This window comes from Triturus cristatus, chromosome 6 (assembly GCF_964204655.1).
Source record: "Triturus cristatus chromosome 6, aTriCri1.1, whole genome shotgun sequence".
NCBI classification, from domain to species: domain Eukaryota; kingdom Metazoa; phylum Chordata; class Amphibia; order Caudata; family Salamandridae; genus Triturus; species Triturus cristatus.
The window spans coordinates 1,754,408,401-1,754,426,423 of record NC_140589.1 but is presented as its reverse complement, the minus strand read 5'-3'; positions in this window follow the sequence as shown (position 1 = coordinate 1,754,426,423).

Genomic DNA, 18,023 nt, shown 5'->3' with positions numbered 1-18,023 from the left:
GCCGGTCTCCGTCTGAAATGCATAAACACATACTGACCTTTTCTAATATACGGCCACGAGCGCCCGTCTGTCATACTGAACGGCTCCATCAATGTGAAACAACTTAAAGAGCTCTGTTCGCCCTCTCTCGACAATAGAAGGTTAGGTTTGGTGAGTGCTGAGCGCGCGCGCAGGCTCGGGTACCGGCTCCATCTTTTGGGCAGGGTGGACGGCGTCCACCCGGTAAAAACCCGGTAAAATAAGTGGGGGGACGCCGTCCACCCGCGTGGTACCCCGACTCGAGCCCTGGTGCCATCAGAAGCTCTGCCGCTGTACCTGCAGCCCAGTCTGGCTGGAAGGTATTGTGCCGTCACGGTCTCCTAAATAAGTGCACAGGTAAGCTCTCAATCGTTGTTTATCATCTTTACCGGGACATATTCAGTCTCCATCAGCCCACAAAGGGTTTCAGAATGCTAAGATCTCACCATATCTGAATAGTGTTGTGATCTGATACAATATTGTGTTTCCGCTTGTGAGTGCTGAGCGCGCGCGCAGGCTCGGGTACCGGCTCCATCTTTTGGGCAGGGTGGACGGCGTCCACCCGGTAAAAACCCGGTAAAATAAGTGGGGGGACGCCGTCCACCCGCGTGGTACCCCGACTCGAGCCCTGGTGCCATCAGAAGCTCTGCCGCTGTACCTGCAGCCCAGTCTGGCTGGAAGGTATTGTGCCGTCACGGTCTCCTAAATAAGTGCACAGGTAAGCTCTCAATCGTTGTTTATCATCTTTACCGGGACATATTCAGTCTCCATCAGCCCACAAAGGGTTTCAGAATGCTAAGATCTCACCATATCTGAATAGTGTTGTGATCTGATACAATATTGTGTTTCCGCTTGTCTGGCAAACAGGCTAATTGAGAACGTGGCTCAAACACAGACAAGCAAATATACACTTTCATTGAGATGGATGAATGGAAGAGAGGTTGTCTGAAGATGGCTGGATGCTCTAGTTATGTTATGTTATGTTAATCAATGTATTAAGTGCACGGTTACCCTGGGGTGTCCTGGCGCTGTTTCCACATTCTGTCTAGCTAGATTACCAAAGAACGGACTGAGGAGTAAGCAGGTTTAGTGGGTAAATAACCATGTTTTTAAAGCTTTTCTAAAGGCCAACAGATCTGACAGATTTCTGAGCTGAGCTGGCAGGGCATTCCAAGCCTTAGCTGCCCCTACGACAAATCTTCTGTCACCCCAAGAGAGTTTTTTTGTCTTGGGGATGGTGGCTAATTTCGCCCCCAGTGATCGCAGATTTCTAGAGGGTATGAACCACTTTAGATGCTTTTGCAGATAGTCAGGTCCGGACGCATGAAGCGCCTTAAAAACCGTGCTTAAAGTTTTGAAGCGTATCCTTTTCCTGACTGGAAGCCAGTGAAGTTTCTGGATTTCTTTAGACATAGGTGCAAATTTAGGGATTCCAGTCAGAAGTCTGGCCGCTGCATTTTGTAGCCTTTGAAGTTTGTTCAGAAAGCGTTCCTGGATATTTAAATAGAGACTGTTAGACATCACCAGGGCCGAGACCACTATTTTCTGGCTTCCTGCTGGCAGGAAAGGAAGAATTTTTTTCACAGTCCGAAGAGCAAATGACGTAGAAGAGGAGACAGAATTAATTTGGGCCCCCAGATTCAACTTGTCGTCTACCATTACACCCAAATGTTTTACTTTTTGAACTGGGACTTGAAAAGTCCCCATGCTAGCAGGCCACCATTTAGCATTCCAAAAGGTTGTGGTATTTCCAAACACCATGACCTCTGTTTTATCGGAATTCAGCTTTAGGCAGTTTTCCGCTATCCAGAGATTCACTGCCAACATGCAGTCATGAAATCTGTTGACCAAGCTGCTCTCCTGACCTGGCTGCACAGATACCACAATTTGGGTATCATCTGCGTAGGATGTTGAGTCAAAACCCAAGGACTTAATAATGGGGCCAATGAGGATACATAAATATTAAAAAGAGTCGGGCTCAGAGACGAACCCTGAGGGACTCCGCAAGGTAGAATAAATGGTTTAGAATGGAAGTCACCCATTGAAACCACCTGGGATCTGTCAATAAGAAAAGATTTTATGAGATTCCAGGCCTTCCCTGAATTCCGCATGCCCAGAGCCGATCCAACAGACGTTGGTGGTGGACCGTGTCAAAAGCAGCGGATAAATCTAATAATATCAAGGCTGCCCTTCCTCCCGAATCTACCGCTCTTCTGATCTCATCCGTGGTTTTCAGAAGTGCCGATTCTGTGCTATGGCCACTTCGGAACCCATACTGCATTTCATCTAACGTCTGAGATCTAAGAAGGAAGGCTGCCAATTGTGTATTTAGGGCCTTTTCCACCATTTTGGCTGGTAGTGGGAGTCTAGATATCAGGCGAAAATTTGAGGGTTCCAGTGGGTTTAGGTTGTTTTTTTTTAGTCGGGGTAAGATTGAAGCCTTTTTCCAGAGCCTGGGAAAACATCCGGTCTCAATCATAGAGTTAAATACTGGGGTCAGAGCTTTACTTAGAGGTTCAGCTACTGCCTTTGCGATGGACACCGGGCAGGGGTCATAAGGTGATCCAGATCTTGCTGTCTCCAGGAGAATGCGTACTTGGTCAGAAGGAAGAGCCTCAAATTTCTCGAAAACTACGTTGGGGGCAAAGTCCCCCTCTGACCATCCTCGACACTCCCCTCTGACAGAGAGCCATTAAAGGCCGAATAGATCACTTCAACTTTATTCACCAGTGGTGAAATGATACTTAGATGAATGAGCAGGCAGAAGAGTTACAGGAGAGTGTGTCCAGAAGGATGAGTGAATGTGTACATGAATGAATGCTCCAAATGATGGACAAATGAGTGGAAGATTTTCTAGTGAATGAATACATGGATGGATGAGGAAATGGGAGAGTCTCTAGAAGGACCAATGGATGGATGGATGAACAGATGAATGCAGTTGATGATAGAAACATGGATAAATTAATGGGGGATGATTGGGTGAATGATGCATGGGCTGAACACCTCTTATGTCGACCGCACGTAAAATTCATCCCCAACTTTTACGCCCTACCACTTTCAAATGTCACCAGCCACCTAACGGACCGAAACAACGAACTGCCCAACACTTTCTATTCCAGACGGGAAAGACGCCAACCTACCTGACTGACAATGGTGCGTAGTCAAGGAATTAGTTCAGTGGAGTGTGCTGAATTCATTCAGGGCGTGCTTCACATAGTATTCTAAGACTGTTTACAAAATGAACAACTACATTGCATCCTCAGTGGGAAATGTTTGACGGCCATCTTAGTGTTCCGTTTGTGCCAAGACTCTCTCCAGTAGTGACTCTTATTCTTTAAACCCTTTTTTGGAGTGTTTTGTGCCAGAATTGCACATGTTAAATGACCTTGGGCTCTTTGGGTTCGGACAGATTGCCATGTGAGAGAATTTATTGTAACCACCAAAGTCATCCTAATTGTGACCAGTAATTCATGTTGCTCCATAGGGTATTGGGGCTTTGATAAAGGTGAACTATTGTAAGTGCTTTTGTCCCATGTGAGGCTGTGATCCTGAAACTGGATTGGCGGAAGTTCACGTTGTTTCGATGCAGTAGTGAAGTGTTTAGTAATGTAATAGCTCTTGCCACACGCTTGACATCGCGGGAGGTTATATGCCCTACTATAGTCCTCCAATGATAGGGGAGAGCTTATTTCCTGCGATGGTTCATTATGGATTTCGGCCACAGTTGTAAGTAACAGCTTCAAACGAATAGGGGGGTTATGTTGGTCTTGATGCTGTTAGACCTTTGACTGTGATGCTTCAGTGCTGACATCTAAGCTATTACCTTCGGAACTTGACGTGAAAATACATTCTGTAAAAATTCTCTCTGATGAGCTTGCAGAGGAAATTTCAATTATGGAGGTAGCTGGATTATGATCCTTCAGTATAGATGTGTTCTTTAAACTTTTGTGGTGTGTTTGACCGTCACGGTCTTCAGTGCTGACATCTAAGCTATTACCTTCGGAACTTGACGTGAAAATACATTCTGTAAAAATTCTCTCTGATGAGCTTGCAGAGGAAATTTCAATTATGGAGGTAGCTGGATTATGATCCTTCAGTATAGATGTGTTCTTTAAGCTTTTATGGTGAGGTTTGAGTGGTGTGTTTGACCGTCACGGTCTCCTAAATAAGTGCACAGGTAAGCTCTCAATCGTTGTTTATCATCTTTACCGGGACATATTCAGTCTCCATCAGCCCACAAAGGGTTTCATAATGCTAAGATCTCACCATATCTGAATAGTGTTTTGATCTGATACAATATTGTGTTTCCGCTTGTCTGGCAAACAGGCTAATTGAGAACGTGGCTCAAACACAGACAAGCAAATATACACTTTCATTGAGATGGATGAATGGAAGAGAGGTTGTCTGAAGATGGCTGGATGCTCTAGTTATGTTATGTTATGTTAATCAATGTATTAAGTGCACGGTTACCCTGGGGTGTCCTGGCGCTGTTTCCACATTCTGTCTAGCTAGATTACCAAAGAACGGACTGAGGAGTAAGCAGGTTTAGTGGGTAAATAACCATGTTTTTAAAGCTTTTCTAAAGGCCAACAGATCTGACAGATTTCTGAGCTGAGCTGGCAGGGCATTCCAAGCCTTAGCTGCCCCTACGACAAATCTTCTGTCATCCCAAGAGAGTTTTTTTGTCTTGGGGATGGTGGCTAATTTCGCCCCCAGTGATCGCAGATTTCTAGAGGGTATGAACCACTTTAGATGCTTTTGCAGATAGTCAGGTCCGGACGCATGAAGCGCCTTAAAAACCGTGCTTAAAGTTTTGAAGCGTATCCTTTTCCTGACTGGAAGCCAGTGAAGTTTCTGGATTTCTTTAGACATAGGTGCAAATTTAGGGATTCCAGTCAGAAGTCTGGCCGCTGCATTTTGTAGCCTTTGAAGTTTGTTCAGAAAGCGTTCCTGGATATTTAAATAGAGACTGTTAGACATCACCAGGGCCGAGACCACTATTTTCTGGCTTCCTGCTGGCAGGAAAGGAAGAATTTTTTTCACAGTCCGAAGAGCAAATGACGTAGAAGAGGAGACAGAATTAATTTGGGCCCCCAGATTCAACTTGTCGTCTACCATTACACCCAAATGTTTTACTTTTTGAACTGGGACTTGAAAAGTCCCCATGCTAGCAGGCCACCATTTAGCATTCCAAAAGGTTGTGGTATTTCCAAACACCATGACCTCTGTTTTATCGGAATTCAGCTTTAGGCAGTTTTCCGCCATCCAGAGATTCACTGCCAACATGCAGTCATGAAATCTGTTGACCAAGCTGCTCTCCTGACCTGGCTGCACAGATACCACAATTTGGGTATCATCTGCGTAGGATGTTAAGTCAAAACCCAAGGACTTAATAATGGGGCCAATGAGGATACATAAATATTAAAAAGAGTCGGGCTCAGGGACGAACCCTGAGGGACTCCGCAAGGTAGAATAAATGGTTTAGAATGGAAGTCACCCATTGAAACCACCTGGGATCTGTCAATAAGAAAAGATTTTATGAGATTCCAGGCCTTCCCTGAATTCCGCATGCCCAGAGCCGATCCAACAGACGTTGGTGGTGGACCGTGTCAAAAGCAGCGGATAAATCTAATAATATCAAGGCTGCCCTTCCTCCCGAATCTACCGCTCTTCTGATCTCATCCGTGGTTTTCAGAAGTGCCGATTCTGTGCTATGGCCACTTCGGAACCCATACTGCATTTCATCTAACGTCTGAGATCTAAGAAGGAAGGCTGCCAATTGTGTATTTAGGGCCTTTTCCACCATTTTGGCTGGTAGTGGGAGTCTAGATATCAGGCGAAAATTTGAGGGTTCCAGTGGGTTTAGGTTGTTTTTTTTTAGTCGGGGTAAGATTGAAGCCTTTTTCCAGAGCCTGGGAAAACATCCGGTCTCAATCATAGAGTTAAATACTGGGGTCAGAGCTTTACTTAGAGGTTCAGCTACTGCCTTTGCGATGGACACCGGGCAGGGGTCATAAGGTGATCCAGATCTTGCTGTCTCCAGGAGAATGCGTACTTGGTCAGGAGGAAGAGCCTCAAATTTCTCGAAAACTACGTTGGGGGCAAAGTCCCCCTCTGACCATCCTCGACACTCCTCTCTGACAGAGAGCCATTAAAGGCCGAATAGATCACTTCAACTTTATTCACCAGTGGTGAAATGATACTTAGATGAATGAGCAGGCAGAAGAGTTACAGGAGAGTGTGTCCAGAAGGATGAGTGAATGTGTACATGAATGAATGCTCCAAATGATGGACAAATGAGTGGAAGATTTTCTAGTGAATGAATACATGGATGGATGAGGAAATGGGAGAGTCTCTAGAAGGACCAATGGATGGATGGATGAACAGATGAATGCAGTTGATGATAGAAACATGGATAAATTAATGGGGGATGATTGGGTGAATGATGCATGGGCTGAACACCTCTTATGTCGACCGCACGTAAAATTCATCCCCAACTTTTACGCCCTACCACTTTCAAATGTCACCAGCCACCTAACGGACCGAAACAACGAACTGCCCAACACTTTCTATTCCAGACGGGAAAGACGCCAACCTACCTGACTGACAATGGTGCGTAGTCAAGGAATTAGTTCAGTGGAGTGTGCTGAATTCATTCAGGGCGTGCTTCACATAGTATTCTAAGACTGTTTACAAAATGAACAACTACATTGCATCCTCAGTGGGAAATGTTTGACGGCCATCTTAGTGTTCCGTTTGTGCCAAGACTCTCTCCAGTAGTGACTCTTATTCTTTAAACCCTTTTTTGGAGTGTTTTGTGCCAGAATTGCACATGTTAAATGACCTTGGGCTCTTTGGGTTCGGACAGATTGCCATGTGAGAGAATTTTTTGTAACCACCAAAGACATCCTAATTGTGACCAGTAATTCATGTTGCTCCATAGGGTATTGGGGCTTTGATAAAGGTGAACTATTGTAAGTGCTTTTGTCCCATGTGAGGCTGTGATCCTGAAACTGGATTGGCGGAAGTTCACGTTGTTTCGATGCAGTAGTGAAGTCTTTAGTAATGTAATAGCTCTTGCCACACGCTTGACATCGCGGGAGGTTATATGCCCTACTCTAGCCCTCCAATGATAGGGGAGAGCTTATTTCCTGCGATGGTTCATTATGGATTTCGGCCACAGTTGTAAGTAACAGCTTCAAACGAATAGTGGGGTTATGTTGGTCTTGATGCTGTTAGACCTTTGACTGTGATGCTTCAGTGCTGACATCTAAGCTATTACCTTCGGAACTTGACGTGAAAATACATTCTGTAAAAATTCTCTCTGATGAGCTTGCAGAGGAAATTTCAATTATGGAGGTAGCTGGATTATGATCCTTCAGTATAGATGTGTTCTTTAAACTTTTATGGTGAGGTTTGAGTGGTGTGTTTGACACTAACTGCAAGGATATTACACCGCCTGTGGCACCTGGGATTTGTACTACCTCTCTGCTTGAGAATTAATCTGGATGTGAAAATTGCTTTTTGGGCACCAGAGGACTTGAGGGTGGTGGTGTCTCCAAGTTGCTTGTGATCCATGTTGCAGTTTTCACATGATGACATAGCTGTAATTGAGCAGATAATGCTGGCCCTAGAGACAGTTTTGCAATGATGGCTCCTAATGAATTGTACGCATGAGGGCCTTTATACGACACTGGTAAAATAGTCTGTGGGGCAATTTCCACCCTGAGGAATGAGGGTTGCGATCTGTTTGAGCTTCTACTAGATCTCTTGGTGAGCCGGCACTCAAAGTTGGAGCTGGGTGGGGTTGATGTCATCTGGTGTGGTCACTCAGGTGAGACCCTGTTAAAGCCCTGGCTCCATGACCCTCTCTGTGATTGTATTTTATTTTATGTTTTTTTTCCCCACTGTGGAGCACACCGCTTCCTGCAAGCCACACCCATTGCTAGCGGGGCAACTTCTGTGGGAGGGCGGGACACACACTTTGCGGCAACCAACTTTTGCTGCCACGCTCACACCCAGTTGTAGATGTGCAAAAAGCTTGATGGTTGGAACTTGTGCTGGAGGTAGGAGGCCGTAGGATGAAGAACACCACTGTGGCACTGTGGATCCTCAGGGGGCAGCAAAGATGCGCAAAAAGCTTGATGGTTGGAGCTGGCACTCGAGGTAGGAGACCTTGGGGTGGATGACACTACTGTGGCTCTGTGGATCCTCGGTGGGCTGCAAAGTTGAGCAGCAAGGCTGAAAGGAGGCAAAGGCCAGGCGAGGCGAGGCAAAGGTCAGATGGAAGCGAGGTGGGCAGGAGCCAAGCGACTGAGCAGAGGACAAGCAGAGACCTGGGGTCTGCCTCCCTCACAGTTGGCTGTGGCTGGAAGCCGTAGGGGGCGGGCCATAAGCGGGAACAAAGCTGACGGAAGGGCACCCCCATCAACTCAGCGTGCAGGCACACCATGCAGGTTGCTAGCTGCTCGGGTCAGCTGCCTGCCCTCTAAAACCCTGGGTCAGCGAGCGACGATCGGTACCTCCTCCGCTGCCATGATTCACAACTGTCGGCGTCCGCGTCTGCCTCGTCTGTTACTCCAGGAAGTCCAGGACTCCTTCGCCTCTTTCCACTAGCGTTCACAATAAGAGGTGTCATTAACATATCTTTTGAGCAAGGCTTATTTCTATGGAAATTCTTGGCTACAACATATTCCTCTTAGCTTAACATGCTCTAAGGTGCGGTTCTGCCTACATAATATTTATTATATTCTTTTGCTGGCTTTTCCAGTATCTTTCTCATTTTTCGAGGAACCTTGACTAGTGCATGACTCTTCAGTTATTCTGGTTTCCACATTCACATTTTTTCCCCAGACTTTTTTGAAGACTTGCCTTATTGCCCATTCCCTCCTCATCTTCTATTTCCTTATTTCACGGAATTTGTTGCTTGAGCTATTTTTGCTTATGGGGAAAACAAAAACTACTTGACATATTGTCACTACTGTTCCTATTTCTCCATCTTTAGCTCACTATAATCTTTTTAGTATTCTTCAAGACAACATGGAGGAGTTGGAACAAGGTACATTGCCTCTTCCGTTGGGAACAGCACCATCTAACATTCCGCTTCCTTCATCTAAGCCTGCATCTAAGTTGGTCTTCTCCTCATCGCTTTCCTCAAGCAAACGGATTAAAAAAGATCCTTCTTCATCCGCTCTATCTCCACCACCAATATCTATTGAAGTAATTCTCGAGGAGATATGAGTGCTAAAACTGTATATGGAAGAAACGAATGTGCTTCTTCAAAATCTTGATGGCAAATGATTAAATATGGAGCACAAATGGAAAACTGAATGGACTCTTCAAAATGTTGTAAATCAAGTTCCTTCTATTTATGTGGAAATTTCACATCTCAAAAAACAAGTTGAAAACCTTGAAAATCTCAACAGATGCAATGACTTTCCTAATTATGGACTGACGGCGGGACTCAAAGGTCCCAACCCTCTCTCTTTTTTTCAATTTTTTCTTAAAAAAATTCTTGGTTTTCCTGAAACTCCAACATTAAATATCCAAAGAGCACATCGTATGGGTCATAACCCACATTCTGCATCTCTGTCAAACAAACCAAGGGGCGACATTCTTTTTTTTTTTAATATACTGATCTACTAAAGGTGTTACAGGCAGTAAAGTTGAAAGGCAAGATCTCATGGCATGGATCTACTCTTTTCTTTTCTCAGGACTATGCTATTGCAACGGTGGACAGGAGGAAGACATTTTTGGACATGCGACCTGCACTTTGGAATCTGAATGCCAGATATCGCCTTTTGCATCCTTGCCTTTTTAAGGTGACATATAGAAACAAAACCACAAACTATGAGGCTCCTGATACATTGCAGCACTTCTTGGATAATTGTAAATAAGAAGAAATGGAAGTTGCCCAACTATTTAATGCTTGATTATTCATTAAAATTCCTTTTTGAGTATAACTTGTGTTTTTTGTCATGTTTATCATTTTGTTACTATGTTTTTGTATAACAGGTTTTCTTTCTCTCATGTTTGGTGCAGTTTTCATGGTTGCTTAGTGTACCTCCTAATCCATGTGAGGTCTTCTCTTTTCTGTCCTGGGATTCCTAGTCGGGTGTGTTGTCTCGCTTATGTGGCTTCACCACCCTTCTTTTTTTATTCTTTACATGGTTTCTGTCTCTATTTTCTCTATCTTATCTCGCAGCTTTTATTCTATTCATGTAGCTTTTCTCATGGACTTTCCACATTAATACTATATCTTTTTCTTCTTTCTTTCTCTTTTCCTTCTTTTCCTTTCCCTTTTCTCTTTTCTCTCTTTACTTAATATTTCTTGCTTCATGAATATATCCTTTTCTCTCATATACTATCCATTTCTATTGGTATATGGATGTTTTTCTGTGTTGAATTTCATTACATATCTGATATTATTGCTTTTTGCTGATTGTTGTTATTGTTTTAAATCTTTACATCTGTTACATAGGGTATAGATGACTTTGAGAATTATATCTTGGAATGTTAAGGGTTTAGGATCACCTATAAACCGCCAAAGGGTATTGTCGCTTGTCTCTAATCTAAAAGGTCCTGTTGTTTTATTGCAAGAAACTCACGTAATTCAGAAGGAAGTATCTAAACTTAAACATCAATAGTTTAGAAACATTTTCGCTTCTCCAGCTTCAGGGAAGCGTAATGGTGTAGTTATCCATGTCACAAACATTTGGATATACAAGTTATAGGTCAAGATGCCGATACTGAGGGCAGATGGGTCTCTGCCTCCTTGTTAGTAAATATATATATGCTCCTACCATTCCAGATAAGTTGTTCTGGCCCCAGATAGTGTCTAATTTTTTTTAATTTTTTTTATTTTTTATTTTACAATAAACTTCAATCAGTACAAGGTTACTCCTCGACAGGCAGTATATACTATCAGTACCAATAGAGATATATTGTCTTATTCTTCAATACATATCCTTAGTATCCATCAGTGTAAGTATAGGGTACACAATTGCGAGATATTGTCGTATCACACATAGTATTTCTAATTTATTCTGCATTAGTCACTGTCATCTGTTAGTGGTTCCTCTTGCGGGGATTCGCATATATTTTCACGGAAGGTGTTCCAAGTGCCCCACACCTGGGTCCATTTTTGGGGGCAACCCCTATGCATATTGACTGCCTTTTCAGTTACCATAGCATTGTCCATATCACAACACCAATTTTGCAGAGTAGGAGTTTGTCTTGCTCCTCAGTTACGAGCTATATTTCGCTTCACCAATGTCATGCCTAGTGTTACCCAGTCCTGAGTCGCGTGGTTAAGGTCAGTTGGTTCCCAGGTATTGATTAAGCATCTTTTGGGTTCGGGTGTAACTTCTACCCTCGTGACCTGTGAAATTGCGTTCATGACCACCTCTCAATATAATGTGATTTTAGGGCATTCCCAGATGGTGTGCAGAAATGTGCCAAGTAGGCCGCACTCTCAAAGGCAAAGCGGTGTGTCAGCGATGCCCAGTTTATGTAGAAGCGTTGTTGTGTAATATGTTCGATGTAGGACTTTCAGTTGTATTAATCGTAGTTCAGAGGGGATCGCTACCTCCCTGGGGGATGCCAGCGCTTCCTGCCAGTCCGTCTCATCCAGTGTTCCCAGGTCTTGCTCCCATTGTTCTGTAAGGGCTATCATGGGATCTGGCATGTTGTTAATGATTTTCTTGTATATCAGGGAGATTGCTTTCTTACGTAGAGGGTCTGTGAGGAGTCTGTCTTCTAGAGGTGAAGCCTCCGGTAACTGTGTGCCTTGTGGGATTACACCTAAGAACGCATGTCTAATTTGCATATATCCAAAGGTCTCTGTCTGTGCCAACCCATATGTTGTTTGCATATCCCACTGTCGGAACCCCTTTGTATTTTTCAATTTGCCTAGGCGTCATGTGTCCCATAATGGCGTGGCCTGTGTGAGCACTCCCTCCCAGCCGATCTTGCACTATGCGTCAAACCATATTCGGACTGTATGTTCCGTTGGGCCTGTGAGTGTCGAGCGTCGTGTTTTGTCATATAGTGTCCCCAAGATCCCTTCCTTATCAAGGAGGTGTCTGTCCTTGCGGAACGCCGGCTTGTCTTGCGGCACATGAAGCCATTGGTTTATGACCGCGAGTTGTGACGCCCAATAATACTGTTTTATGTTGGGGAGGGCAATTCCACCATCATACCATCCCCTCTTGAGTTTGTGTAGGGCGATCCGACCCGTCTTGCCGTCCCACATCAGAGTGGTTATTTCCGAGTTTATTGCTGTAAAGTATGTGGGGGCAACTGGAAAGGGTGTGTTTTGTAGGGCATTTAGGAACCTAGGGAGTGCCATCATCTTAAAAAGGGCTGCCTTCCCAAGCAGTGTCAGCGGCAGGGAGCGCCAGTGATTGACATCGTGTAGGTATGTCAGGGGCTGTGTGAGGTTTTCTGCGATGAAGTGTGTGATTATGTGTAATATATATGTTTAGATATTTGAATCCCTCATTCGTGATTTGTATTTTGCAGTGGCGCGGGATCCTCGGATGGGGGCCGTTGAGTACATAAATGAGTGATTTTTCCCAATTTAACGTTTAGCCGGAGACCTGCCCATATGCTGCACAGATATCAAGTAGCCCATTTATGGGGTGTGCGGGGGACGCCAGACAGAGTAGTATATCATCCTCATAAAGCGAAATACGGTCCTCCCAGCCTAATGTCCATTTCAGTCCACGAATAACCAGATCCTGCCGGATCCACGCTGCCAAGGGCTCCAGCACCAGCGCAAAGAGCAGCGGAGAAAGAGGGTTCCCCTGCCCAGAGGGAAGTCTGCCAAGATGCAGCCATTCACCACCACTTGTGCCAGCGTACAGGAGCTCCACCCAAGCGCAACATTTTGGACCAAACTCCATGTGGCGAAGAACCGCGAAGAGGAAGGGCCTTTCAGCCAGGTCGGATGCCATACGGGCATCCAAGGACAGGATGATCACGTCTTCCTCGATCGTATCCCTACGTGCCATGACACTATTTTCTCTGCGTAGGTTGAGCGCTGTGTTGCGGTTCAGCATAAAGCCGGATTGATCCGGGTGGATTAATGTCGTAAGGTGTGGCTGGAGCCTCAGGGCTAGCGCTTTAGCTAGTATTTTCGCCTCTGCATTAATTAGCGAGATCGGTCTGTATGACTTACAATCCTCTGGTGGTTTGCCTGGTTTGTGTATCGTGACTATCGTTGCCAGTTGTTGATCCCTGCGTAGTTCTTTTTTGTCCAGACTCTCCAGAAACATATTGAGCATGTGTGGCACAAGGTGTGTTGCTGCCATTTTGTAAAGTTTCACAGGTAGCCCATTGGGCCCCAGTGCTTTCCCCGTGTGTAGTGCTCCTAATGCTATCATTAGTTCATCACTCGTCAGATCAGTCTCCAGGTCTTGTGCCTCTTCAGTCCGCAGTGTTGGCATGCGTATGTCTTTGAGGAAAGCTAAGTTTTCAGCTATTGTGGTTGTGGCCTGGGGCGTGTAGATCCGCCGAAAATGTACTGCAAAAGCTTTGACTATTTGTTGTAGATCTGCTGTGAATGCGCCCGTCTCCAGTTGAAGCTGCGCCACCCATCTGCTAGCCTTTTCCTTTTTGCCGAGCCATGCTAAGAGTTTCCCGGCCTTGTCTCCCATCTCGTATACAATGCTTTGCGTGCTTGAAATCCTAGATTTCGCCTCCTCCCACGCAAATGCCCTGTACTCCTGTTAAGCCAAGTGCAGCTTTTGCGTCGATGATTCCTCAGTGTCAGCTGTGTATTCTGTTTCTGCCTGGGCTATGTCATGCTCTAAAGTTTCAAAGTATTGCCGTTTGTCCCGTTTGTGGTCTGTCACGAGGGATATGGCCTGTCCCCTGATCACCGTTTTGTAGGCTTCCCATAGTGTCATCGGGATGAGACTGTATGTTTGTTGTCAGTGAAATACTGTTCTGTGGTTTTAACAAGTCCTTTCCCAATTTTGCGTTTTTTTAAATATCCAGCGTATAGAGGGAATATGCAACGTCTCCCCAGGGTGTGTGAGCAATAGGTGAGCATCACTGGTGAGTGATCGGAAATACCCCAGGGCAGATGTATGATTTCTCGTATCTTGTCTAGCCCTGTTGCCATTGTGAATATGTAATCAATTCTGGAGAGGCTGCCGTGTCCCCCTGAGGGGAACGTGTAACCCTGCTCTTGCTGGTGTCGAAAATGCCAGATGTCCACTAGGCCGATTGCCTCCGTCAATTCGAGTAATTTTTGATTGGGTCCGCTGGGATCTCTGGGGTGTTGTCTATCTACAGATGCGTCCATTGTAGTGTTGAAGTCGCCCCTATTATGAGTTCTCCCAGTGGGGGTGATAAGAGAAATTTGCCCAGGACTGGGAAGGTTGTCTGGTGTAGCCCCAGGGGAAATATATACCGACACCAGGTTGTAGGGCCGCCCCTCCCATTGACAATCTAGTGCCACGAAATGTCCCTGATCATCCATCCTGGACCCTTGTATTATCATAGGAAAGCGTTTATTAATTAGTATCCCTATTCCCCGGGATCCTGAGGTAAAGTCAGAGTGAGCCGCCATTTTGTAGCCCCATCTGTCCAGGGCTTTACATGTCAGGCCTACCATGTGTTACTCCTCTATTGGAGCAACAGCAGGGCCCTTACGTTTAATGTATTGCAGGACCAGCCCTCTTTTTATTTTATCCCCAAGGCCATTTACGTTGCACCAGAGTATAGTAAAGGGAGTGTGTGTCTTTTGGAGGACTGCCTCCCAGATGGTAGGGCCTTCTGTTAATGCTTCAGGGAGCTTTTTTTGTGCCATCTTGTAGATTAGTGTGCGTCTTGTCCCGCCTGTCGTGTACTGTGTCACCTGTCTGTGTAATGAATCTCACCTTGACCTCTTTGTGTACCGAAGCGAACAAAAACCCACTCAACTTTCCCCGGTCCCCCCTCCCCCTTCCTGCACCCCTGCATAGCGGATTTAAAACTACCCGCCACCCCAACTTAGCAGAGTGCTTCTGTCCCATAACTTTGTACTTGCTGCGGGGGTAGAGCAGCTTAGTGATCTCCGTGCATCCTCCCCCTGAATAGTTCCCAATCTGTGATGGCTGATTGTTTATGATGAGGCCAGTCTATCTTTATATCAAGCCTGGTCGGTGGGCCATATTATTGTCTGGCATGGCTATTAAGTCTCTGAGTCGTTGTCTGTAGCCAGTGTCTTGGCCGTGCCTGTATATCGGGTACCTGCTGGATTATTCAGAGTTCTCTTCAATGTTCCTCTGTTTGTTGGTCGGTGAATCCTTTTCCCAAGCCGGTGAGGACATTCCAGGATTTATGGATTGATGCTGCCCTCTTCGGTCATGCCTTCCGGGGCCTTTGGCAGTCTGCCACCCCTCCAACCAGTTTTGCGCTTCTTCCAGAGTTGAGAAGAACCAGCTTTTACCTTCCGCCTCCATCCTAAGCTTTGCCTGGAAGAGGATCGCGTACATCAGTTCCTGGTTCCGCACCCCTTTTTTGATATCCAGGAAATGTTTACGTTGGTTAGTGATCGCTGCCGTATAGTCTGGGTAGAGGGAGACCGTGCAATTGTCAGTCCGTAGCAGGGGTGCAACTCGTGCTGCCTGAAGAATCGTATCCCGGTCACGGAAGTTGAAGATTCGTGCCAAGATGGGTCTGGGGGGGGCCCCAGGCCATGGTCGTCCCCCGGGACTTGGTGGGCCCTTTCCACCGAGAAGAAGCTAAATAGTCCTTGTGGCTGTAATTGCGTTCTTACTAGTTCTTCGACAAAGAGATCCAGGGCAGGCCCCTTGACGCTCTCCGGCACACCAACCAAGCGGATATTGTTACGCCTTGATCGGCCTTTCTGGTCATCAATCTTGGCGGACGTTTGTTTTGTTACTTGTTCCAAATGTTGTACTTGCCGTTGGAATGCTGCAGTGTCCGCGGAGAGTCCCGCCGTGGTGGTCTCTACCTCCATAATTCTGGAGTTCATTTTTGAAACGTCTCCCCTTAGGAATGTGATGTCTGTATATTGTGCCGATCGATGTGCTTGATCTAGTAGCGTGACTGAGGGAGATTCCGCTGGGTCTATGGATATGTCGCTTCCTACGTCCAGCGTTCCGTCGTGCCGGTTACGTGGGGGTCCCTCACTTGCGGTCCCAGCGTGTGTGTCTCACACAGAGTTTGTTCCTGGGTTTCCACCACTGTTGGGGCCTTCAACGTGGCCTGGGGACTTAGTTCCGATCTTCCGCCCCAGGCTCAGGTCTCCTCCAGTCCGTGTGTTGCTCCAGGAGGTTTGCCGTTGTGTTGCCTGCGGCCAGCGTCCCAGTTTTTTATCGCCGTCCTTAGACGTCGGGGCCGGCCCGCTCCTGTCGGTGTTATAGGCGGCGGCGCTTCAACTTTAGCCCCCGGATTCACCTACTGTGTCTAGGCTCTTCGCTGGCCGTTCGTACAGGTTCAGGACTCGGTTAATCGTGCAGCAGGAGCTCTGGGACCCTCGGCCTCGCCTTTCTTGTCTGCCACCATCGGATTAAGTACAGGATTTTGCGGGAGAGGTGCTGCCGATCGCGGAGCTCGTTCAGGCTGCAGTTATCTTCGTTGGCTGCTAGCAACGCCCCCGATATTGTCTAAATTAATGCATTACAATGATTCTTATTTATTAGCAGGTGGAGATTGTAATATGTTTTTTGACCCAATTATTGATAGACGTTCCAAATCAAAATTTATTTCTTCACACGTAAATTCTCAATTTACATCAACTGTGCATCAGAGGTCCCTTGTTGATGCCTAGATGTTATGTAATCCTACTGTCCAAGAGTATACTTTTTTCTCTCCTGTACATTTTACTCAGTCCCTAATTGACTATTTGTTCCTTTCTAAATCACTTGTACAACATGTGTCTCATTCTGATATAGGCTCTGTTAGAAATGGGATTTCGGGTTGGCTAAGGCTTGCTCCAAAGCCAGGCAGAAATCACCACTCTAGTCAGGGCAAGGGGGTTACACGCCAAAGATAACCCCTGCTCACCCCCTTGGTAGCTTGGCACGAGCAGTCAGGCTTATCCCGGAGGCAATGCGTAAAGCGTTTGCGCAACACACACACACAGCAGCAACACACTAGGCACACCACAAAAGGAACTCCACAGAAGGTTATATAAAAAATAGCCTTTATATTATAAAAACACATTAGAATGCAATCACATACATATATACACTGTACCCACTGGCACGGGCAATATTCACAGGGGATTATATACAGGACCGGGCCAATCAGGCCAAGGTCAGAACCATCAGAATGCAGGTAAGTAAATATAAAACACAACCAGTAACTTCTGGCACAATAATGACCTCAGCATTATCACATTAGGCATAGAACATATTAGGCCCTAACCTCATTAGCATACCACGTTACTCAATAGGCATCACAGTAGGCATTACAAGCATAAATACACTATGCAAAAACTGTAAGCATGAGCACCATAGCATAAACACATTGGGCATCACATTAGGGCCTTGCGCCCTACCACCATAAACTGGCCCCAGGCCGACTGGCCTTTTCTCTGGGCTCAAATGCCCTATGTCCCGCAATGTCAGGGCTTTGTGCTGCCAATGCAGCAATCTCCCAAAAGGTGTGATAATAATCAGGCCTAAACTTAGCAGCTGCCCACTACTTGCTGGGCAGCTGTGCATGCAAAAATGTGGGCACTGGCATCCTTTGTCCTCCACTGGGACTCTAACAAAATAAATGTGCCCAAACGTTGCAGCTGCCTGTGTGCTCGCATGGCAGCTGGAAATGGCACGGCCACCACTGAGCCCTGTGAGTTCCCCACTGGGACCCTAAACTGAAAATTGCCCCACGGTGCAGCTGCCCACAACTGCGGTGCAGCTGGAAACAAAACCGGCACTGGCACTCACTGTGCCACTAAAGCCCCACTCCGGGACTTTAAACAGAATGGCCCCCAACGTTGCAGTGGCCAGCTACGGCGGCGCCACTGAGGAAAACTTGGCCCC